Source organism: Papio anubis, chromosome 4, assembly GCF_008728515.1.
Source record: "Papio anubis isolate 15944 chromosome 4, Panubis1.0, whole genome shotgun sequence".
Classification (NCBI taxonomy): domain Eukaryota; kingdom Metazoa; phylum Chordata; class Mammalia; order Primates; family Cercopithecidae; genus Papio; species Papio anubis.
The window spans coordinates 130,141,672-130,168,133 of NC_044979.1; the positions used below are offsets into that span (position 1 = coordinate 130,141,672).

At 42.4% G+C, this 26,462-nt stretch overlaps 1 protein-coding gene and 1 pseudogene across 6 annotated transcripts in view; one reads left to right on the forward strand and one right to left on the reverse strand.

Moving 5' to 3' along the window:
- CALN1 (calneuron 1) overlaps positions 1–26,462 on the forward strand; it is a 662,369-nt gene that overhangs the window by 499,077 nt on the left and 136,830 nt on the right. The gene's annotated exons all lie outside the window — the stretch shown is intronic.
- Positions 1,730–2,043, reverse strand: LOC108584777 (annotated as a pseudogene).

Genomic DNA, 26,462 nt, shown 5'->3' on the forward strand with positions numbered 1-26,462 from the left:
GTGAGCCACTGCACCCGGCTTAGCGGCATTGTTTAACACCACAAAAACATCATATAACCACTGAGCTCCTTCTCAGAAGGAAGATGGCGAAAGCTCACTGCTCAGCAGTGACTCGATTCATAACTCGGGGCTTTGGTCTATTTGTTTTAGGCTTAATTCTTGCAGATTTGGGGAATGTCAGGTTCTAAAACTTGAGTTCATTATTCCTGTCAATTCAGGGCACACCCTTACCATAAGCCCATGAAAGGCACCCTGTTGAGTTATTTTATTATTTTTTCTTTATCTCCATGCTCACTCCCCATTTTCATCCTGCCTATACATAGATGTCTTTGAAAATAAATATTATTGCCAACCCCAATTTAATTTTCCAAGGTCCTGTTCCAAGCACTTTTATACGCATTGTCTTCTTTCATCCTCCCAACAGCACTATGAGAAACACTGCTTTGGCCTTGCATGGTGGCTCACTCCTGGAATCCCAACACTTTGGGAGGCCGAGGTGGGTGGATCACCTGAGTTCATGAGTTCGAGACCAGCCTGGCCAACATGGTGAGGCCCCGTCTCTATTAAAAATAAAAAAATTAGCCAGTGTGATGACACATGCCTGTAGTCCCAGCTACTCAGGAGGCTGAGGCACGAGAATCGCCTGAACCCCAGAGGCAGAGGTTGCCGTGAGCTGATATCATGCCACTGTGCTCCAGCCTGGGTGACAGAGCAAGATCCTGTCTCAAAAAAAGGAAGAAAAATTCTTTTGTTGTTCCCATTTAACAGAAGAGGAAACAGAGGCGTGGATACATGAAGTAATTTTTCCAAGATCACGCATTAGCATATGGCAGCGTGAGGACTCGAATCCAGGCACCCTATACGTAAAGCCTGAGCTCTGTCACTCTGCAGTACTCTATCTACTCTGCATTTTTAAATATAGTGTGTGGTTTTGTGTGTGTGTTTTAAAATGTATTTGAATGTTATCATGCAACTACTGTGAAACCAGAAAGTGTGAGACAGGTCTCAGTAAATTTAGAAAGTTTATTTTGCCAAGGTTGAGGACTCGCCCATGACACAGCCTCAGGAGGTCCTGATGACCTGTGCCCGAGGTGGGTGGGGCATAGCTTGCTTTTATCCATTTAGGGAGATAGGAGACATCAATCAGTATATGTAAGGAGTACATTGGTTCGGTCTGGAAAGGTGGGACAACTTGAATCACAGGCGGAAGATTGGAATGGGAGAAGGGACTTCCAGGTCACAGACAGGTGATACACAAATGGTTACATTCTTTTGAGTTTCTGATTAGCCTTTTCAAAGGAAGCAAATCAGATATGTGTCTGTCTTCAGTGGGCAGAGGGGTGACTTTGAATAGAATGGGAGGCAGGTTTGCCCTAAGCAGTTCCCATCTTTAGTTTTCCTTACTGATATTGGGGGCCCAAGATATTTTCCTTTCATACTACAGGTATCCTTCTATATCTTACTTTCTTCATTCTACACTATGCTTTTAAGATCTAATCACCTGCTAAAGATATCACTAGTTGATCGCCACAGCGCATTCCATCGCATCCATCCATCTCAGCTCACTCATTTTTTTTTTTTTAACTTGAAGCACTAATGCTTTATTTAAAGGCACATCTCAGTTCCTGTGTGGCGGGCAAAAAATAAAATAAAGGAGCAGATCGTGGCACACCATTCCCACGAGTCAAATGGTCAAACCCCACATCCAAGACCCAGTGAGCAGCCAAGCTCAGTGCAACTTCCAGGCCTCTCGCTCTGACTCCAACAGGGTGAGCACATCCCCCTCACACACGGGGCCTTTTACATTGTGGATGCTGGAGCGGCTCATGTTGTCCATAAATTCCACGTGCACTGGTGGGTACTGTCCCTGAGAGCCAGTCCTGCGCAGGACCTTGATGACCCTGGCCAGCTCGATAGGCTGCACATGGCTGGTGTCCATGATGGCTGCATGGCAGTCTGGCGGAGTCGGTTGACTGTTTTTGTTTTGTTTTGTTTTGTTTTGTTTTGTTTTGTTTTTGAGACAGAGACTTGCTCTGTCTCCCAGGCTGGAGTACAGTGACGCGATCTGGGCTCACTGCAACCTTGGCCTCCTGGGTTCAAGCGATTCTCCTGCCTCAGCCTCCCGAGTAGCTGAGACTACAGGTGTGCACCACCACGCCCGGCTACTTTTCGTATTTTCAGTAGGGACAGGGTTTCACCATGTTGGCCAGGCTGGTCTGGAACTCCTGACCTCAAATGATCTGCCCGCCTCGGCCTCCCAAAATGCTGGGATTACAGGCATGAACCACCGTGCCCGGCCCAGTTGACTCTGTTATGTCCCTAACGAGGGGCAGACAGAATGTCTCCCAATCCCTAATCCCCAAACATTCTAATAAACATTCTCACTCATGGCCCCTTCCATACCTGTGTGAATTTCTCTAGAATATATCATTTGGAATGAGACTGCTGGCATACAAAGCACACACTGCCCTTTAGACTGATTTCTGACATGGTGTTGCTAACCCTCTTCCCAACAGCACAGAAGATTCTTTCTTCTCTAGTTTCTCATGAACATTCATCTGACTTTATAGTTTTTACCAATTTGATGGCTGTCGAGTGGTATACCATTGTTGTTTTTCATTGGCATTTCTCTAATCACAAATGAAATTGAACCTCTGTTCATAAACTTGGAGGCTTTGGGTTTACTTTTCTGTGAATTTCTTATTCATCTCTTTTGTTCATTTTTTATACTGGGTCTGCTGTCTTGTTATCTAGGTACTATCAGTTTTAGAGGTTTCAAATATTGCCTCTCAGTCTTCCCTTCCATCAGTTAACTTCATTTATGGTGTCCTTGTTGAACAAAAATTCATAATTTTTCTTTTTTTTTTTTTTTGAGACAGAGTCTCTGTCACGCAGGCTGGAGTGCAGTGACGTGATCTTGGCTCACTGCAACCTCTGCCTCTGGGGCTCAAGCAATTCTCCCTGCCTCAGCCTCCCAAGTAGCTGGTTACAGGTGCCCACCACCACGCTGGGCTAATTTTTGTATTTTTTAGTAGAGACAGGGTTTCACCATGTTGGCCAGGCCAGTTTTGAACTCTTGACCTCAGGTGATCTGCCCACCTGCCCCCAAAGTGCTGGGATTATAGTCGTGAGCCACCATGCCTGGCCAGAAATTCATAATATTGATACAATTATATCCACTGATTTTGGGGGGCTTTTATTAAACCTTGGAGTCTTGTTTGGAAAATAATTTCCTTAGACATCGACTGGATATAGTGGAGTAATTTATATACACTAAACTTCTATAAAGAAGAACTATAGGCTGGGTGCGGTGGCTCATGCCTGTAATTCCAGCACTTTGGGAGGCCGAGGCGGGTGGATTGCCTGGCTCAGAAGTTTGAGACTAGACTGTGCACCATGGCAAAATCCTGTCTCTACCAAAATTACAAAAAATTAGCGAGGCGTGGTGGTCCTTGTCTGTGGTTTCAGCTACTTGGGAGGCTGAGGTGGGAAGATCGCTTGAGCCCTGGAGGTGGAGGTTGCAGTGAGCTGAGATCGTGCCACTACACCACCCTGGCCTGGGTGACAGATTGAGGCCCCCTCTGGAAAAAAACAAAAACAAAAACAGAAGAAGAACTATAAAAACTGAATAGCTAACAACAAAACAGTTGTTTCATGGTATTGGGAAGTAAAGAAGACAACTAAGACTTGAGGGTCCAAAAAGTCAGAGAAGAGCGCATTGATGTAAGCCTGATGTTTTCCACAGCATTTTACTCTCAGGAAATTTGCTATAACGAGTATAACGGTGGAAGAGAAAGCAGTGGCACTGAGATCGTGGTACTCGCTGGGATGAGTCTACAGAATTGGAGTTAATGGCTACTAAGTCAGCCTGAATGGGAAGGGCTCCATCCCCAAAGAACAGATTGCATGAAATTTCACCTCAAGGCATTCACCAACTCATAAACTATAAAATACAAGTTCAATACATCTTTGTTTCCAGGTGCTCAAAGGATAAAAAATTAATCAGAGATTTTTGTCAGTTTCACAGTGCTGAGGAGAAAAAAAAGTGGAGATCAGAGCCTGGAAAAAAGGAGGAACCCTGGTGAATATCCAGGTTTCCAGTAGAGCCCCTCGAAGGGATATACCCTTGAAGAGAGGAAAAACTGCAGAACTACAGCAAAAACAACAAAGGTTTAAGAGGACGCAAAGTGTTTGTGCAGCCTCTATAAGTTCGCTGAAACTGGCTCAAGGTCCGCAGTTGCCTATGTTGTTTGTAAGGCGTATCCTCTGTCCATTGGAGTTGAAGTGGTTTGGGTTGTAAATCAGCTGATGATTTCCCTGGTAGCTGCCATTGTTAGGGAGTTTGGCAAGAATATGGATTTCCTAGTGGCCTGAGGAATTTAGAAATGTGCAGTGCCAGCCAGGCCCTGACCTCTATCCCTAGGTATCTTTTGCGTCCTTAATGTATCCTTAAGGTATTCTTTGCATCTGTCTTAGTTGATATAAGGGGGTGTCTCAGATCACAGTGTGAATCCAAGTCTCAGCTCCAACACTTAGGAGCAGTGTATTTAGGCAAATTACCTCCTTTTCTTGCCTAATTTTCTTGTCTAGGAAATGTGGGGTGGAGAGGATTATCATAACTACCATCCGTAAACTTTTTTTTTTTTTTTTTGAGACAGCATCTCGCTCTATTGCCCAGGCTGGAGGGCGATGACACGATCTCGGCTCGCTGCAACCTCTGCCTCCCAGGTTCAAGTCATTCTCCTGCCTCAGTCTCCCGAGTAGCTGGGATTACAGATGTCCACCACCATGCCTGGCTAATTTTTTTTTTTTTTTTTTGGTATTTTTAGTAGAGATGGGGTTTCACCATGTTGCCCAGGCTGGTCTGGAACTCCTAGTATCGAGTGATCCATCCACCATGGCCTCCCAAAGTGCTGGGATTACAGGCATGAGCCACCACGCCCGGCCACATCCATAAACATTAAGTGTATTGAGACTGTGGTCACTGCTGTATCCCTGACACCTAGCATCACCTTTGGCACATGTTAAACATGGACTAAGTAGTATCCAGTATCACAAAAGATATGACCTAATATTCCTAATTCCTGACCTGATTTTCCCTTGCCTATCATTTGTGTTGCAAGAAGCTTCAAATGCATGCTGTCACTAGTCTGCCCTCTTATTCTTTTATTAGAACGTTGCTGAAAAGCTTTGGTTTCCTTGCGCCTTGTTTTCTTCCAGCATTCCATTTTAGATTCATTCATTCATTCGTTCGTTCATTCACTCAATCATCCTGATGACTGAATGCATTGAATTGACAATGAAAGCATTGACAAGCATTGATTTAGTGCAGATGTTTGTCCATCTCCTGCTCTTGCAAGCCTCATGGCCCCCTACTGCTATCCCACCATGGCTCTCTCTATTCTCATTGGGTCTGTGGGGTCTGTGTATGGTATTTTTGTTCGTTTGTTTGTTTGCTTTTTGAGACAGAGTTTCATTCTATCGCCCAGGCTGGAGTGGCGCCATCTCGGCTCGCTGCAACCTCTGCCTTCTGGTTTCAAGTGATTCTCCTGCCTCAGGCTCCCGAGTAGCTGGGATTACAGGTGTCCGTCACCACGCCTGGCTAATTTTTGTATTTTTAGTAGAGACAGGGTTTCACCATGTTGGCCAGGCTTGTCTTGAACTCCTGACCTCATGATCCACCCGCCTCGGCCTCCCAGAGCGCTGGGATTACAGGCTGAGCCACCGCACCCAGCCTTATGTACTTTAATATAATGCTCCTCTCGGTTCTTCTTTCCCCACCTCTCTCAGACACACATTATGGCTGTAATTATGGGAATCTCTTGGAAGCCCCAATAATGGACCCTTCCCTGATTTTCTTACTGACTTCACTTTATTCATTTGTTGATTTATTTATTTGCCCAGTGTTTTTTGAGTACCTTCTGTGTTCCAGGTGTGACTTCAGTCACTGGGGATAGAGCACCAAATAAGCAAAACATGTTCCTGTCATCATTGTATCACAGCTTTCTCACTCTCTTTCAGGGCAGGGTAGGCACAGCTATGTATCCCTATCTGGAAATGATGGCTATGGAATGAAGGTTCCACCCCAGGGAAGAAGGCAGCCCCCATCTCTATGATATTTCCTGATTATCTCTGTGCAAATCTCTGTGATACTCTTGGGAACACTACCCATTCTTTGTCTGGTAAACTCTTTCTCTTTCTACAAGCCCCAACCCAGATGTTGCCTAAAACCTCAGTCGTTCCCTAACCCTCCCAAGGGACCTCCCTGAGTGCTGCATAAATCTGTGTTGAATAAATAGAGACAGAGATAAAAATGATGTGGTTCTGAAAAAGGGCAGTCAGATTGGTGAAAGCACAGGCTGCACTTCACTTGGGTGCTGGGTGATGGAACCTAGATTTTTTTTTTTTTTCCTTAAAATTAGACCAGGTAGGAAGAAGGTATGGCTATAGCCTTCAAATATTTAAAGAGTTGACAGGCTCAGTGGCTCATGCCTGTAATCCCATCAGTTTGGGAGGCTGAGGTGGGAGGATTGCTTGAGCCCAGGAGTTTGTGATCAGTCTGGCAACACAGCGAGACCCTGTCTCTACAAAAACATTTTAAAATTAGCTGGACGTTATGGTACACACTTGTAGGCCTAACAGCTTAAGAGGCTGAGGTGGGAGGATCCCTTGAGCCTAGGAATGTGAGGCTTCAGTGAGCTATGATTGTACCACTGGACTCCTGTCTGGTCCACAGGGAAAGTTTTATACATGTATACCTGCATATCTACACGTGAAATTATACATCTATACATATTACATGCATATATATATATAAAAAATACATACATATTTATATGCATGTCTGTATATGTAAATACACATATACATATTTATATGTGTGTATATATGTGGATACATACACATATAAATATATATGGAGTTTTTTTTGTTGTTATTTTGTTTTGTTTTGTTTTGAGATGAAGTTTCACTTGTGTTGCCCAGGTTGGAGTGCAATGGTACGATCTCAGCTCACTGCAACCTCTGTTTCCCAGGTTCAAGCAATTCTCCTGTCTCAGCCTCCCGAGTAGCTGGGATTACAGGCATGCACCACCATGCCCGGCTACTTTTGTATTTTTAGTAGAGACAGGGTTTCCTATGTCTGATATATAGATTAGAAAGATAGGTATTTAAAGAGCTGCCTAATTGTATTAGTCCATTTTCATGCTGCAGATGCAGACATACCTGAGACTGGGAAGAAGAGGTTTAATTGGAGTTACAGTTCCATATGGCTGGGGAGGCCTCCGAATCATGGCTGAAGGTGAAAGGCTCTTCTTATATGGTGGCAGCAAGAGAAAATAAGGGAGATACAAAAGCAGAAATCCCTGATAAAACCATCAGATCTCGTGAGACTTATTCATTACCACGAGAACAGTCTGGGGGAAACCGCCTCCATGATTCAAATTGTCTCCCTCCAGGCTCTCCCACAACACATGGGAATTATGGGAGCTACAATTCAAGATGAAATTTGAGTGGGGACACACAGCCAGACCATATCACTAATGGAGTTTGGAAGTGGGGGTCAAATTGAAAAAAGCTTTCAGGAAGGTAGATAACAGGGGTTGGGGAAGAATACCTTAGAAACAAGGGCGGTTCAGCAGACGAGACCCAAATACCCACCTTCCAGCCTTTGCTGCAGCCCCATACTGGACACATGTAATCTTCACGCCCCAGAGCCCAGTGTCCATGTTGACCTCCCCCAGCGTTTCCCAGGGACCTAGAAGATGGTTCCAGTATCATCAGTGGCCCTTCCAGCTTGGTGTACAATGCCCAAGGAGTGAAGCAAGGCTCTATGCTCATCTATTTTTAAGCAGTCAGATTTGTGCAGCCATGCCGAAGAGGCCTGAGAAGCTGTTTATTATCAAATTAAACTTGTGGTTTCTGGAAACTTTTTTCTAACTCAGCAGGTGATGCCATTAGAGTCCTGACATGGCTTCTGGTCATGCAGAGAAGAACTTCCAGGGTATTATTTTAAGAACGTCCCAAATGCTCTGCACCACCTTCACCCAGCACACCTGGGAATTTCTATTACAGTGACAGGTCAACACTCCCTCTTTGCCTGCACTGTCAAAACGAGGTTACAAAAAAAGCTTTAGCCAAAAGCAAAAGCTGCAGAAGGTACATGTAACCTGTAGATTGCATTTTGTGGTCAAGCATCCCACAACCTCAATTACCGGTGGGCAGATGCGTATCTTCATTTCACTCACAGCTGAAAGATGGAAAATGAAAAGCAGTGCCCCCTACAGGAGAAGGGATGTTTTTTGTTTTTGTTTTTTGAGATGGAGTTTCACTCTTGTTGCCCAGGCTAGAGTGCAAGGGTGTGATCTCTACTCACCGCAACTTCTGCCTCCCGGGTTCAACCAGTTCTCCTGCCTGAGCCTCCAGAGTAGCTGGGATTACAGGTATGCGCTACCACACCCAGCGAATTTGGTATTTTCAGTAGAGACAGGGTTTCACCATGTTGGCCAGGCTGGTCTCGAACTCCTGACCTCAGGTGATCTGCCTGCCTGACCTCAGGTGATCCGCCCGCCTCGACCTCCCAAAGTGCTGGGATTACAGGCGTGAAACACTGTGCCTGGCAGAGAGGGATGCCTTTTAATGAATCCATCTACCACTGCTGATTCACTCTGCAGACAGTCTCATTCCTGGCAGAAAGACTTCCCACTTTTTCCTTTCTAGGGCCAGAAACACTTTTTCCTTCTTTGATTTGTTTAACTCACTGCTATCCTGTACCCTGCTCGCCCTCGGGTCTGGGAACAGCTGACACAACTCCTTTGTCAGACTCACACCAATGTTAGCAGCCTTCTGTCTAGTTGGTCCTCAGTAAATCCTCATCATTGCCTTGGCCTGGACCCCTCAAGCTTTTTCATCTACTCTAGATCCTGAGACACCAACATCTATACCAGTGCTATCGTTTGGATGTGTGTCCCCTCCAAATCTCATGTGGAAAGGTGACCCTGATATGGTTTGGCTGTTTCCCCACCCAAATCTCATCTTGAATTCTAGCTCTCATAATTCCCATGTATTGTGGGAGGGACTACGTGGGAGGTAGTTGAATCATGGGGGCGGGTCTTTCCTGTGCTGTTCTCATGTTAGTGAATAAGTGCCACAAGATGTGATGGTTTTATAAACAGGAGTTCCCCTGTACAAGTTCTCTCCCTTCTCTGCCACCATGTAAGATGTGACTTGCTCCTCCTTGCCTTCCACCATGATTGCAAGGTCTCCCCAGCCATGTGGAACTGGGAGTCCATTAAACCTCTTTTTCTTTATAAATTACCCAGTCTTGGGTATGTCTTTATTGGCAACATGAGAACAGACTAATACAACCCTCAGTGTTGGAGGTGGTGGGAGGTGTTTGGGTCATGGGGGCAGATCCCTCATGAGTGGCTTGGTGCCCTTCCTGTAGTAATGAGTGAGCTCTCGTTCTGTTAGTTCATGTAAGAGCTGGTTGCTTAAAAAGATCCTGGTATCTCTCTTGCTCCCTCTCTTGTCATGTGGCACACCTCTTCCCCCTTTGCCTTCTACCATAAGTAAAAGCTTCCTGAGGTCTCACCAGAAGCCAAGTAGATGCAGGCACCCTGCTTGTACATCCTGCAGAACCGTGAACCAAGTAAACCTCTTTTCTTTATAAATTACCCAGCCTCAGGTATTCCTTAGACAATGCAAAATAGACTGAGATAATCAGGGACTATACCAGTGACTTCACACATCCCGTAAGTACTAACAATCTTCCACAGTTTCCTCTATTCCACTTAACAGACACCTTCAGATACAGGATCTAAGAAAGAACAATTCTCATTGAATATTATCTTTCTTTGGTAATTCACAATCTTTTGAGGTGTCGGGAGAACTATTTTAGCATGAGCCAGTTCCAGCCTGCAACCCTCTTTTGTCTGGCAAATACAAGTCACATTTTTTAAAAAAATTGATATCAACATTTTCAAATATGGAGATTCAGTGCAAAAACTCAGATTGGCTGTTCTGTAAAGAGTGAACCTACATTCCCATATGGCAGCCCCCGACTGAAGCTGCTACCTTTGCACAGACATACATTTGGGGTTTCCTTGGTCCTTGCCAACCCTTTTGTATTGCAATCATCCCATGTCACTCACTTACATCACCTGCCTGGCCCTGGTGTTGATAATCCCTGATGTTGATAAACCCTACTAAGGCCAATAATTGTCAATACTGCTCTGAACCTAACAGCAGGACTGTGTGACTTAGAATACCTTATTTTAAAGTCTCTCTGCATAAAATAACTTACATTCTCACTGGGAGATAAGCTAAGATTTATATAGAGAATTAATTCTAGAGCATAAAAACCTAGAAATGCACATTTTGTTGAGCTTCTACTGACTGCCTGGCACCAAGGATTCAGAGGTGAATTAAGACAAAGCACCTGCCCACAAAAAAATTGTGACCTGATGGCTGTTAAGCAAAGCAACAATTTCTTTTATGATGTTGAAGCGGTCTAGGGTAAACACCCAGGGCTTATCATCTTGCGCCAAGAAAATTTAGGACGTGGACACGCATGAGGAGTTTAGGAGCGGAGGTTTATTAGGCAAAAGAAAGAGAAAGGAGAACAGCTCCCCTATCTAGTGAGAGGGGCTTCCCAAAGGGAAGACCGGCCGGCAGCGGAGTTCACCAGATTTTGTAAGCAGGCTTGAGGAGGCAGTGTCTGATTTACACAGGACCCACAGATTGGTTCCATCAGGTGTGACATTTACATACCACGCCAGGAAGGCTGGCCACCTCACCCTAATCTTATTATGCAAATGAGTTTCCCACTTGACTGGCGCCATCTTGTCTTCCTATGGTACACGTGGCTGGCAAAGAGGAGGGAAGATGGGGCCACCATTTTGGACGTGCCTAGTCCCAGGTAGCTTTTTTCTTGATGGCATTCATCTATGCAAGCTTCTAGCTTGTGCGTCTATGTCTGTAGCTCGATTTTGCAGGCTGCTCTTTGTTAGAATATGATTTGGGGGCTGCTTTTTGTTAAAAATGGCAACCTTACCAAGGACTCCTGTACCCTCACTATCTGCCTAAGTAGTTTCTTCTTAACTCCTACATCAATGTGACATGTGCACTATCTGGAATTATCAAAAGTAGTGATTATGAATGGGGAGAAGCATATCAGAATAAAAATCTTCCCAAAGCTCTCTAGATTCTAACATATACTTCTTATAGTCAGGTTGTAGACAAAAGATTCAAGTCAATATCGTTTGAAACATTTTATCGCCAGGCATGATGGCTCATGCTTCTAACCTCAGCACTTTGAGAGGTCGAGGCAGCAGGATCACTTGAGGCCAAGAGTTCAAGACCAGCCTGGACAACACAGTGAGACCTCATCTCTATGAAAAATAGCTGGGCGTGGTGGTGTGTGCCTGTAGTCCCAGCTACTCAGGAGGTTGAGGTGGGAAGATCGCTTGAGCACAAGAGTTGGGGGTTGCAGTGAGCTATGATCATGCCACTGTACTCCAGCCTGGGTGACAGAGAAATGAAATAAATAAATGAAACATTTATTAGGGGACTCGGGTCACAGCATTGTTGGAAAGTCTTAGCTTCCCAGAACCACTCTCCAAAGCACACTGACAACCTGGGACTCCAAGGCGGCTACCTCCAGTGGCACAACAGAGAAGCTGGTGATTCAGGGAGCCATTTGCTAAATCCAGAAACTACCACCCTAATTGCCAGATCCAGAATCACACCAGCAGTGTCATCATTCACACTGGCAAACTGCATGCCAAGTGCCCTGATTCTCTCCTCATGTGTCTCACTTCCAAATCAAGTTTTGATGTAAAGTGTGCTAGGGCTGGCAGACCCCTTGCTGCAAAGAAGTTTAGGAAATGAGTTTTGGGCTCCTCTATACTTTGGGAAGACAGATCAGAAGAATGATTATCGATTAAGCTAATCTATAATTCCTGCCACCGTAAGCCTCCCGTCATCACCCTCCTCAAAGAGAATCCCTATCTAATCATCCACAATTATGATTGGGATTACACTGTATCCGTCAGTAGCAACGGCTTTGGAAAAAAAGGGTTAGAACTACTGATCTACTACCATGTCAGGAAATTACAGTCCATCAGCCAAATCTGACTCACCACCTATTTTCATAAGGCCCAGGAAAACCATTCTTAAGAATGGTTTTCGGCTGGGCGCGGTGGCTCATGCCTGTAATTCCAGCACTTTGGGAGGACAAGGCAGGTGGATCACTTGAGTTCAGGAGTTCAAGAACAGCCTGGGCAACATGGTGAAACCTCGTCTCTGCTAAAAATACGAAAATTAGCCAAGTGTTGTGGTGCATGCCTGTAATCCCAGCTACTCCAGAGGCTAGGCAAGAGAATCGCTTGAAGCCTTAGACGGAGGTTGCAGTGAGCTGAGATGGCTCCACTGCACTCCAGGCTGGTTAACAGAGTGAGACTCCATCTCAAACAACAACAACAAAAAAGAATGGTTTTCACAGATGAACATATGCTACCAATTTGATTATAGGAAGAACTAACTTTGAATCCCAATTAAGCAAAATGTTATCCCCTCTAAAGAAAGAATTCAATTTTTCTCATTCATGCACCCACATTTCAAAAAAAAAAAAAAAAAACACCTCTATCATTATTTCTTAATTTCATCAATACAGGTATTTTTGGAAATTTGTTTTCTCTCTTATTAAATACCTTCACAGTTTCCTTGATTTATCCTTCTGGCACACAAAGCCTAAAATATTTGTAATCTGTCCCTTTGCCAGAAAAAAAAGTTTGCAGACCTCTCGTCTAGAAGCATGTACAGTGTTATAAAAGTACCAAAAGGGACATCTAAATTAGACAAAGAAGTCAGAGAAAACTTTGGCATGGGTTATACTGAACTTGAAAAGCAATTAAGCATTTTAAAGATGGAGAAGAGAAGGGAAGGAGTTTCAAGACCCAGAAAACAGCATGTGAGAAGCGCAGAAGAGTTTCTGGAACTGGGACACCAGAATATACACACGCGAGAGAGTGGAGTTGGACCGCTTCGTTACACCAAACACAACAATTAACTCAAAATGGATCAAAGACCTAAATTCAAGATCTGAAACGATAAAACTCTTAGAAGTAAATACACGAGCAAATGTTCATAAAGCACAAGGGACCCAAGATAAAATAGGCAAATTGGGCTTCATCAAAATTAAAAAGTGTATTAAAAATAAAAGAGACACCATCAACAAACTAAAAAGACAACCCACACCATGGGGTGCATATATTTGCAAATCATATAGCTTTATAAAGGACTTGTGTCTCGAATGTATAAAGAACTCTTTCAACTCAATGATAAAAAGGCAACACACAGAAAGGATGGACAAACGATCTAAAAAAGACACTTTTCCGAAGAAGATATACAAAAGGCCAGTAATCACATGAAAAGGTGTTCGACATTATGTCTTTAGGGAAATGCAAATCAAAGCCATAATGAGTCACCACGCCATCCTGCTAGGATGGCTATATTGAAAAAGACAGATAGCAGTAAGTACAGTTGGCACTCTGTATCCGTGGGTTCTGCATCTGTGGATTCAAATAACTATAGATCAAAAATATTCCAGGAAAAAAATTGAGTCCATAACATGTGCAGATTTTTTTCCTTTAGTCACTATTCCCTAAACAATACAACTATGTATATAGCATTTACATTGCATTAGGTATTATAAGTAATCTAGAGATGATTTAAAGTATACAGGAACATGTGCATAGGTTATATGCAAATATGACATCATTTTATATAAGATACTTGAGCATCCGTGGATTTTGGTATCCATGAGATGTCCTGGAACCAATCCTCGCAGATACCGAGGGACAACCGTACTAGAAAGGATGTGGAAAAATTGGAACCCTCATCCACTGCTGCTGTGAATGCAAATTGTGCAGCCAATTGGGAGGACAGTCTGGCATCCCTCAAACAGCTGAACAATTACCATATAATCCATCAATTCCACTCCTGGGTGATACTGAGAAATAAAAACATACATCCACAAAAACTGTATTACAAGGAAATTCATAGCTGTGTTGTTCACAATAGCCAAAAAGTGGACATAACCCAGATGTCCTTCAGCTGATGAATGGATAAACAAAAGTGGCATATCCATACAATGGAATATTATTTATCAGTAAAAAGAAATGATTCACAATAGCAAGGACATGGAATCAACCTCCATGCCCATCAATGATAGACTGGATAAAAAACATGTGGTACATACATTCAATGGAATATGATGCAACCGTAAAAAGGAATGAGATCATGTCCTTTGCAGAGGCATGGATGGAGCTGGAAGCCATTATCCTCAGCAAACTAACATAAGAACAGAAAACCAAGTACCAATACTGCATGTTCTCACTTGTAAGTAGGAGCTGAATGATGAGAACATATGGATCCATCAAGGGGAGCAACACACACTGGGGCCTGTCAGAGGGTGGGGAATGGGAAGAGGGAGGGCATCAGGAAGAACAGGTAATGGATTCTGGGCTGAATATCTAGGTGATGATCTGTGAGGAAAACCACCATGGCACATGTTCAACTGTGTAACCAACCTGCACATCCTGTGCATGTACCCCTGAACTTAAAAGTTGGGAAAATAAATAAATATTTTTAAAAATGAAATTCTTATACATGCTACCATGTGAATAAAACATTCTGCTAAGTGGAAGTAACCAGACACAAAAGGTCACATATCATATGATTCCATTTACATGACACATCCAAAATCGGTGAATCCATTGAATCAGAAAGCAGGGGAGTGGGTCCCTGGTGGGAGAGCAGTAGGGGTTGCTGGCGGGTTTGCGTGGGCAGCGGGGTTGGGGGGTAGATCAAGGTGCAGATCAAGAATGTTTCTTTTCTTTTGTATTTTTAGTAGAGATGGGATTTCACCATGTTGGTTGGTCTGGAGCTCCTGACCTCAAGTGATCCACCCACCTCAGCCTCCCAAAATGTTGATATTATAGGTGTGAGCCACCATGCCAGGCCTAGAATATTTTTTGCGGCGATAAAAGTGTTCTAAGATCAGTTATAGAACCTGTTGTTGTGATGATGGCGTAACTCTGTGACTATACAAAAAACTATTGACTTGTATACTTTAAGCAAAAGATACAGTGTGTGAACTATTACACTGGTGCAAAAGTAATTGTGTTTTTTGCCATTAAAAGTAATGGCACTCTGTATCCACAGATTCTGCATCCATGGATTCAAGTAACCATGGATCAAAAATATTCAGGGAAGAACTTGTGTCTGTACAAAACATGTACAGACCTTTTTTTTTTTTTTTGGCCATTAAAAGTAATGGCAAACTTTTCTTGCACCTCTCAGAGAATTGAAGCCCCAGGGCAACTGGGTGGCCTGAAATCAATGGAAAGACAGACATTCCCAAGGAGAGATTGGACACAACCATTGAGTCATCTATGGGAGACCAAAGAGGAAGAGAGGCCAGGTGCCATACAGTGGGAGAGAATCATTCAGTGAAATTTTTAAACAAATTTCTAAAGTCGTGGGGTGGACTTGCGTGAGAATATAGGCTTGTACCCACTTACAGGGTCTTCTCCATGGACCTCTGTTGTGCACTCACAAGAAAGATTGGTGATAGGGCAGGAGGTGAGAGAAAGCCTTCCTCCACGTGGAAGACAGAGAGGAGATGAGTGTCACTTCTGTGGCAAAGCACAGATTCTCACCAAGGTCGTTCCTCTAAGGATCAAAAGGCTTAGGATGCTGGAGAAGGGTAGCAAACCTTGTGGTCACTAGGATACAGGTAAAGACCATTGCAGTAAGGAAGCAGAAAGAAAAGGGAAGAGTCTTCCATTCCAGAGGGTTGGACCCAGGCCATTAAAGATCTCCTACCCCTGGGGAAAGAGCAAGAAACTCTCCCATTCACAAGGGCCACCAAAGATTCAAGACATCATTTGGCTGCTACAAGGAGGAGGGTCAGAACTACAGAGAAAGCCCGATCTGCAAGACTTAGGGACACAGGGCCTTCCTAGGACCGAGGCTGGACTAAGCAAACAGAGACCTGACCCCTCCTATACACCACTACTAGACCTGCAGGCACCAAGTAACAGTAGCAATCTATCACTGAGAGAAGAGGAAGAGCATAAAAAAGGGACCTTCTCTAAGGTACAGACACACAGAGAAAGACAAAAGCTAAGGGTTAAACAGGAATATTAGAAACAGCTTTCATGCAACACATACCCCATCCAAAGAACTAGATTACATTAAAAACATATGAGGCTGGGCGCGGTGGCTCATGCTTGTAATCCCAGCACTTTGGGAGACTGAGGCGGGTGGATCACATGAGGTCAGTAGTTCGAGACCAGCCTGGCCAACATGGTGAAACCCCATCTGTACTGAAAATACAAAAATTAGCCAGGCTTGGTGGGGCACACCTGTAGTCTCAGCTACTCAGGAGGCTGAAGCAGGAGAATCACTTGAGTCTAGGAGGCAGAGGTTGCAGTGAGCCAAGATCGCACCAGTGCACCCCAGCCTGGGCAACAGAGTGAGACTCTGTCTCAAAAACAACACATACAAGAAATTTGAGACTGGTGGTACACTGAAGGTATACCTTCAGTGATCTAAACCCAGATCAATTCCAGTAGACTCTTCTTTATGTTGGCAGACCAAGCAAAAGTACTGTTTAGTCTCTACTATCATACCTCACAGTGTTCATGTACAATAAAAAGTTCCAAGACAAAAATGCAAGACAGAACAACTCACTGTCAGGAGTCAAAGTAATCAACAGAACCAGACTCAAAGATGACAAAGACGTTGGAACTCTCGGGAAATTTAAAGTAGCTATGATTAATATATTAAAGGCTGTCATGGAAAAAGTAGACAATATGCATGGTGGAGAATTTCAACAGAGAGAAGCTATAAGAAAGAGTCTAATGAAAATCTTAGAAATAAAAGATATAATGACAGAGATGAAAAATGACTTGATGGACTTATCAGTGGACTTAACACGGCCAAGGAAAAAATTTATGAACTTAAAGGTGAATCAATAGAAACTGACCGAATGCAACACAAAGAGGTAAAAAGAATAAATTTTTTTAAAAAATAGAGCATCCAAGATCAACATGCTAATATCAGACAGTCTGAAATATTGTACAATTGGAATGCCAGAAGGATTAGAAAGAGATAGGGACAGACAACCTACTTGAAGAGATAATAGCAGAGCACTATCTAAAAATAATGTAAGACATCAAATCACAGATCCAAGATGATCAGAGAGCCCTGTAACAGAATGGGTCTAATCAGCAGAACAAGCACGGATAAGGTTTGCTATCCAATAGGCCTATTGGAGATGGTATGTTCCGATGACTGGGTAGTGGAGAAGCTCATTGGTTTGGCCAGAAAAGATCTGGTCTGGAGTTGCTGGGCAAACAGTAGGTAACTTTCTGGAGTGCCGGCTGTGAAGCGGCATACAGTGGGAATCTGGGTGATGGCAGGGGCCAAAGGCTTTCAGTGCTGAAGGGGCAAGCTTGGGTGTCTGCAGACTTGCAAAATGCTCATTGGGAATACATGGAGCTGTGTGCAGGCTGTGGTGGTTGGGGGTTTGGGGAGAGGAGGAAGCTTGCTTACGGAGCCCGAGCATGTGGGGAGTTAGCTTCTGTGTGGAGAGGGCTGCAGAAAGATTATTGCCAAATGGAGGCTTCAAGGACACAGGGGGACCACGATCTGAGTTGTGACAGTTGTCCTCAAAACTACACCGCCTTAGCCAGGTGTGGCGGCGGGTGCCTATAATCCCAGCGACTCGGGAGGCTGAGGCAGGAGAATCACTTAAACCCGGGAGCTGAGATCTCGCCATTGCACTCCAGCCTGGGCGACAGAGAGAGACTCCATTTCAAACAACAGCAACAAACTACACCACTGGCCTCTCTTGGATGACACCAGGAGTTGCAGAACGTCTCTTTCTCCAGTTTGGCTTCAGCACCCTCTACCGAGAAAGCTCAACATCGTACTGACTTCAAAGGAGAAATGCTCAAAGGGATTCCACTGCTTCTCACACAGCCTGTATTTGAAGATGCACTCAGAGCTGAGAGGCAATAAATGGGTAACTGGTGCAAACCCAATCTGTCAACCCAGAAGTCTGTATTTTTTAAATTAAAGGAAAATATTTTTAAAAGAAATTATTCTTAAAATTAAAAGAAAATATTTTTAAAACTAAAGACAAATAATGACTTTCCAGACCAAAAAACAACCAAAAAAAACAAACAAAAAATGGGAGGAGGGGCGCTTTGAGAACACATTACCAGCAGACCTTTACTATAAAAAATAGTGAAGGACATTCTTAAAGCAGAACAATTATCATAATGGGAGAAATTTACATCTACATAAAGAATGAGAATTTCTAGGAATAGTTGAAAGCAAGTCAATATAAATCAATCTTTCTTTCCCCCTCCCCTCCCCTGCCCTCCCCTCCCTTCTCCTCCCCTCCCTTCCCCTCCCCTCCCCTCCCTTTCCTTTCTCAGAGTCTCACTCTGTTGCCCAGGCTGGAGTACAGTGACACCATCTCAGCTCACTGCAGCCTCCACCTTCCAGGTTTGAGCGATCTTCCTGCTTCAGCTTCCTGAGTAGCTAGGATTACAAGCATGTGCCACCACGCCCAGCTAATTTTTGTATTTTTAGTAGAGACAGGGTTTCACCATGTTGGACAGGCTGGTCTTGAACTCCTGACCTCAAGTAGTCTGCCCACCTCAGCCTCCCAAAGTGCTGGGATTAAAGGCACGAGCCACTGCACCCGGCCAAATTTATTTCATTTTAAATCTAAAGGTTGATTTTATTTTAAATCAATTTCTATTGATTTACCCTAAAAATGATTGATCCTTCAAAGCAATTATTTAAAGCAATTAATAGTTTTAAGACATAATGTATTTGTAGCACATGTCAAAGTTAAATGATTGACAGCAATGGAACAAAAGATTAGAGAGAACAAAATCAGGAGAATACTGTTTTCGGTATTCTTTCGTGTAATGAGCACTGTATGATTTGACGATAGACATCATAGTCAAACCACTGAAAACCAAAGGTAAAGAGATATCGTGAAGGCAGATAGAGTAAAAAAAAAATACAGAGAAAAACAGATTAAGGTAGAGCTATTTAAAAACAAGGAATTAGGAATACAAACCTCAGAAATTATTTTATCTGAGATAGTATGGATTGGAAAGACCCCATGTATAACTTCAAGAGTATCGGGTGTGTTCTGGTTCTTCAGATGGATAAGGGGTTCATAGGTGTTTCATTTATTATGCATCATGGCCTTGAAAGTCATATATAAACATTCTTTTGTATATATTAAGTATTATATTAAAATTTTAAAGGTTAATTTTATACCTCTCACCAAGGAAATATATTCTGTATCTGGAAAGGCTGGTCTGAAGTGCAGAGGTGGGTTCCACCAGCCACTGCAAAAAGACCTGAAATCCTTATCTTTTTTTTTTTTTTGAGATGGAATTTCGCTCTTGTTGCCCAGGCTGGAGTGAAATGGCACAATCTCGGCTCACTGCAACTCTCACCTCTTGGGTTCAAGTGATTCTCCTGCCTCAGCCTCCTGAGTAGCTGGGGTTACAGGTGGCCACCACCATGCCTGGCTAATTTTTGTATTTTTAGTACAGACGGGGTTTCACCATGTTGGCCAGGATAGTCTCGAACTCCTGACCTCAAGTGATCCACCCACATTGGCCCTCCAAAGTGCTGGGATTACAGGTGTGAGCCACCATGCCCAGCCCTGAAATCCTAATCTTGAACTGCAAACTTATGGTTGCAGACCCTTCAAAGGCCGTGCTAACATGGGTGACATTTCAAAAATCAAATGTTAGTGGGGGCCACAGGGAGGGGACACTGTGGTCTATTGTAATACTCTAAGAAAAAGTGCATCTGTGTCTAGCTGTCTCCAGGAAGGATGTGAGCATCCTTAAGTGTACTTTCTAACTTTTTGTAGATTCTGAAAATTACAGGAGAATGTTATCCGTGATCCAGGTCATTGCTCTAAATCTTCCTGGCACCCAGGAAAAACCATAAACTAGCTCTTTATTTAAATTAGGTAATCACAAGAATGCACCAGGAAAACAGGAAAGTGCAGGCTGCAGATGGAATTGGTTTAATGAAAGATCTGGAATAATAGAGTGAGACTCCTGTCTGGACCTATGCTTGAATGACATACCATTGAGGTTAATTGGATGAATCGCAAATGTTTTCTTCCCCCTTTAATCACAAGTGCATAGGGGAGCCACCATTTCCCAAATAAAATGCATTCTTCCTTCAAGCTAGCTAGTTCTCCTTTGAAGCCATTGATTATATCTGTGTTTTTATAGGGCCTGGCAGAACCAGACAGCCAAATAAAAGCAAGCGTCAACAGAGCACAGAAGTAATTGTTCTGAGGTTGGCTGTAGGCTTTTTCTGTCAGAAAGAACAGATGGGCATAGAGGGTGCCTTCTCTACATTGCATGGCATGAAGTCCACTTTGAAGCTACTCACTTGTTTGCCCACAAAGAACAGCAGCCAGGGCTGGGCCAAAAATAAATTTTCTTGAGTACCCAAAATTACCCATTTCTCAGACCTGGAAATTAAGAGGTTGTTTGGATGTGCTGGCTGTATCGTATCATATCATATAGTTAGATACATAGATGGATACATAGATACATAGATCTATATATGTATATATCATATATCTATAAGCACACATTGTATATGCTTATATACAAATATACACACGTTTATGTATTTATATATAAGAAATTAAATATATAATATATTTATTATATGTTTATTATTTATATATTATGCATATTATATATGTTTATTGTTAGTGTATATTATGTATACTATATATTAATATATAAATATAAATTTATGTTAATATATTTATATTTATATTAAAGATATAATATATATTTATATTAATATATAATTATAATAAAATAAAATAATGAATGATTATATATTTGAAATAAAAAATATATATTAATATATGTTAATATATAAATATATGTTTATATTTATATATTTACAAGTGCACTCCCACTTTAAATGAAGGGGACTTTAAACTGTCCCACTTTAAACTGTCACTAACTAGTTGTCACTGTAGGCTAGTCCTATGGGTCTCAGCTTTCTTGTTGAATTCATTCATTCTTTCATTTATTCATGAGGCAGTTAATGCATGCTCAATGTATACAGGCACATTGCCTTGCCAAGTTATGCAAATGTGAACCAGACATTACACTCAAATCCTTCACAGCCGCCCGAAGAGACAAGATAAATAATTAAAAGAGAATCCATTTAACTTTCAATTATAACATCTCTTTTATTTGCTCATAGTGCTTGTCTCCATTTGTGACCATACCTGACTCCCCTGTTTACCTGCTTGGTGTATGCTGCCTGCATCAGACACTAAGCTCCCTGAGGGCAGGCCCACCTCTGTTTGGCCAACAATTGCATCTCCAGCCCCCTGGCAATAACAGCCACTCAGTAAGAATGCACTCATTGTTGCCTAATGGAAATGTGCACAGGAGGCTATAGGAACCAAAGGTTACCTGCCTCAACTTGGGGAGTCAAAGACAACTTTACAAAGAAAATAATGGCTGAGTTGAGTTGGCCAGGATGTATCTGGGAAGAGGGTAGGATGGCAGTAGAGGGGCAGTGTGGTGGTACAGTGAGAAAGGGTTTTCAAAGCCAAGGACCAAGGACAGATTGTGTGTCCCAGGCTAGACATGGAAGAGAGCACCTCCTCATCTACTTTTAAAAATCTGCAGATTAAGATTTCTTACACACTAAATGCCATAATTTTAATCCTAACATGAAAGATATTTCTTTTTTATATAGTTTATTTTTCAACCACTAAGGGACATTGGGGTTATTCTGAATATTATAGCACCTCACTTAGGAAAATCAGTCCATTCTGAAAATATATGTATTAAGGTTGTTTTTTTGTCATCTTCTTTCTCTTCTCATTTATATAATTGCAATGTTTCAGGGAATGCTTTTGTGCTAAGGTTTAAGTATCAGTAAATAAGAATCATTGTTGAGCCATTGGAAAGAAATTCTACTAGAATGCTAAAAGAGGAACAAATCTGTATAACTTACTTATAAGGTTTTTTTTAAATTATTATACTTTAAGTCCTGGGGTGTGGTGCATGTGCAGAACATGCAGGTTTGTTACATAGGTATACACGTGCCATGGTGGTTTGCTGCACCCATCAACCTGTCATCTACATTAGGTATTTCTCCTAATGCTCTCCCTCCCCTAGCTCCCCACTCCCCAACAGGCCCTGCTGTGTGACGTATCTCTCCCTGTGTCCATGTGTTCTCATTGTTCAACTCCCATTTATGAGTGAGAACATGTGGCGTTTGGTCTTCTGTTCTTGTGTTAGTTTGCTAGAATGATGGTTTCCAGCTTCATCCATGTCCCTGCAAAGGACGTGAACTCATCCTTTTTTATGGTTGCATAGTATTCCATGGTGTATATGTGCCACATTTTCTTTATCCAGTCTATCATTGATAGGCATTTGGGTTGGTTCCAAGTCTTTGCTGTTGTGAACAGTGCCGCAATAAACATACGTGTGCATGTGTATTTGTAGTAGAATGATTTATAATCTGTTGGGTATATACCAGTAATGGGATTGCTGGGTCAAATGGTATTTCTAGTTCTAGATCCTTGAGAAATTGCCACAAGGTTCTTACACCTAGTTCAGCTTATATGTTTGCCACTAATAATGAAGAGAAATTCTTTAATCAGGTATGTGTCAGGCATATGTGCTCAATAAAACTATACATGGAGAAAGTATGTATTATGCCCATTTTATAGATGAGGAAACTGTCCATCAAAAAACTAATTTGTCATCCAGGAGCGGTGGCTCATGCCTGTAATCTCAGCACTTTGGGAGGCCGAGGCAGGCGGATCATAAGGTCAGGAGATCGAGACTATCCTGGCTAACACGGTGAAACTCCATCTCTACTAAAAATACAAAAAATTAGCCAGGCGTGGCAGCAGGCACCTGTAGTTTCAGCTACTCGGGAGGCTGAGGTGAGAGAATGGCATGAACCCAGGAGGTGGAGCTTGCAGTGAGCTGAGATCGCACCACTATGCTCCAGCCTGGGTGACAGAGCAAGACTCCATCTCAAAAAAAAAAAAAAAAAATTCATCCCAGGTCAAACAGTAACCAAGTGATGGAGACAAGATTTAAAAGCAAGTGTGTTTGTCCTTGAAGCCTGTGCCTTCATAAACTATTTACAGGCCAGTACAGGTACACCTAAAGAGCAGGGTACAGATACAGACCAGTGTTTCCAAAACCGTCTTCCTTGGATCTCATTCTGCAGGAAGTACATAGTGGCATGATACTTTTTGGATAAACATGTCTGCGATACTTTAAACAACTTGTTTTATTGCAAGACTTAGCAGAAGCTTTCATACACTTTTGAACATTGTGCCTTCCCAAGAAGGAGAAAAGCATGTGTTTACTCTGCAGACTTTTTATGACCACAGAATGATCTCTTTTTTTTCTTTCCCTCATGGTGAGCTACTCACCGTGCCTCTCAGAACCAGGCTCAGGAACACGTCGGGAAATATTGGCATTAGATAATAAATACCACTTACAGACCTAAGAAATCCCTTTTAGTTTGAGTTCAGCTTCAACTAGGTCCTCCTGAACCACTAGTAACTTTATGCCAGGTTCTCACAGCATCATTGTAGGGTTTTGTGTGTGGGTGTGTATGTGTGGGGGGCATATTATTTTCTCTCTGTTTCAAATGCACTCTCTTTACTCTACCATAGTGTCTTCCTGGAAAACCAGTCTTCCTTTGCTTCTTCTTTTACTAACCCTCCCCTGACTCCCTTAGGCCAGTTTGGGCCCCACCTTTTCCATACTCACAGTGTCTCTTGCATATTGTTCTACTATAGCTTTTATCACTTACAATTGTAATATTCTTTTTACTTCCTGCCAACCCAGTGGATGATAACTGCATTGAGATCAGGGACTGTGTCTTCTTCTGTAGATATCTCTACCACCTAAGACAATGACTCTTAAAATGACTGGGACATTCAGTCCATGCTGAATGAATGAATGAATGAATGAATGAATGAAGTCAGCCTCACTACTTTGGGAATGTGTGGGTTAAATGAATTTAAATAGCTGGATACGAGCCTGCTGGTGGAGAGTCTTACATTCAAGGCTTTGACGTTTGTACCTTATCATGTAGGCAGTGTGAAGCCTTTAAAAGATTTTGAGTGGGAAATTTGAATAAGGAATTTTAAAATGGCATTTAAAGATGATGAATCTGGGAGGCCAGTCTGAAGACAAGATGCCTGTTAAGAAGCGTGGCAGCATCGGACATTAGGTGGTGATGGCAAAGACAGCCCTCATTGCTTATGTATAGAATTGGCTTTAAATGAAAGATGAGGTGAGCATTTCAAACACATTTCATTCAAAAGCAGACATCATTATGGAGCACTATAAGGGACATAAAGATGAAAAATGCATGCTCTTTGCTCTCCAAAGTCTCTTAAAGAGATCAATTCAAGATGCCCACAAATAATAAAATATGGCAAACTATAAGCGTGTTTTATAATGCAACCAAAGAAAGTAGAACTAGGAAAACAATGGAAATTCCAAATGAGTAGTCTGGGAGTGTCTCACAAAAGAAGGAAGACTTGGAACATGGCTTTAAGAGATGGATAGAATTCCAAGGAGCTGAGGGCTCGATTAGGCATTTGGTGGACAGTAGGAATGACCTTTCCCTAGTGACTCTCAGCAAATGTCCTTGGTCTAGGGTGGTTTAGGTTGACTTTCTTCCTTCTGGGAACATGCATTTTGTGCCTGAGAAGGTGAAGGGGGAGTCTTTGTTTCCCACGCTGTCTTCAAGTATTTCAGGCCTAGTGCCAACAATTTCTCCTTCCAGATTTTCTCATTCTTGTGCTTGTATGCAAAAACAAACAAGCAAAAACCTTGGCATGCCTCAGTTCTCCCAGTAGGAAAGCAGTCTACATACCCCACCTCCTAAATCATCAGAAACCCTACAAGGGCTGAGTTATTGTTTCCATTTTACAGTTGGAATAAGTTGAGGCCCAGAGCTGTTAGCATATTTGCTGAATTTCAGTCTTAGATCAGCTTATTATTGAGAAATCCTGATTCACGCAGATGCATTGTTTCAAAGGAAGCAATTTTATCAGTAACCTGCCTCATGACTCTTTGAGAGTCTTCAGGTGGATAAAGATGGCAAGAGACACATTGTTCTCAGGTCCTCATAAAAATAATTCAGCCAGGCAGCACACACGTGTGTGTACAATGTCTTAATGTTCATAAGAAAGGTGATAAGCAAGTATAGATTTGTGTTTTACAAAGCACTCATTTGTGCATGATTTAATGTGATCCTTATGCAATTCCTATCTTCTAGGCAAGTCAGGGGTTATTATCCACATTTTATAGCTGAGGAAACTGGAGCAAAATAAAAACTGAAGAGAATCATTTTATAATGCATACCATCGACCCTAAATGCATTTGGTCCTGAGTCTGGATTTTCATATCTGAGGTTTCTTTCTTTTTCCAGTTTCACTGAGACATAGTTAACAAATAAAAATTGTGCATATTCAAGGTGTACAATGCGATGATTTGATATACACATACTTTGTGTAAGAATAATCACAATTGATATGGTTTGGTTCTGTGTCCCCCACCTAAATCTTACCTTGAATTTTAATAATCCCCACACGTCAAGGGAGGGACCAGGTGGAGGTAATTGAATCATCCCTATGTTGTTCTCATAAAAATGAATGAGTCTCATGATCCGATGGTTTTTTAAGCATCTGGCATTTCCTCCCCACCGCTTGCACTCATTCTCTCTCCTGCCGCCCTGTGAAGAGGTGCCTTCTGCCATTATTGTAAGTTTCCTGAGGCCTCCCCAGCCATGCAGAACTGTGAGTCAATTAAACCTCTTTTATTTATAAATTACCCAGTCTCAGGTATTTCTTTATAGCACTGTGAGAATGGACTAATACAGCAATCAATTCATTAGCATATTCATCACCATTTATAGTTACCATTTTGTATGCATGTAGGGCAAGGATACTTACAATCTGCTCTCATCAAGTTTCAAGTATATAATAGTGTTATTAACAATAATCGCCATTCTGTACATTAGATGTCTAGAACATATTCATCTTGCAACTGAACATTTGTATCTTTTGACCCACATCTATCTCCCTATTTCTACCACCCTCCAACCTCTGGCAACCTGCCTCATCCTGGGGTTTCTGAAAGTTCCTCAGCCTTTGATTGCATTTCCAAATGTATCGTGGGACCATGTGACAATTCCAGTGAAATCTCCGGGAAGAAGCAGCACTGTGCTTTTGCTGCTCTGAGCTGAAGGTTTCCACATCTCAGAAAAACACCTTCTCAACTAGCTCATTACCATTTCTTAGGCTGTTACAT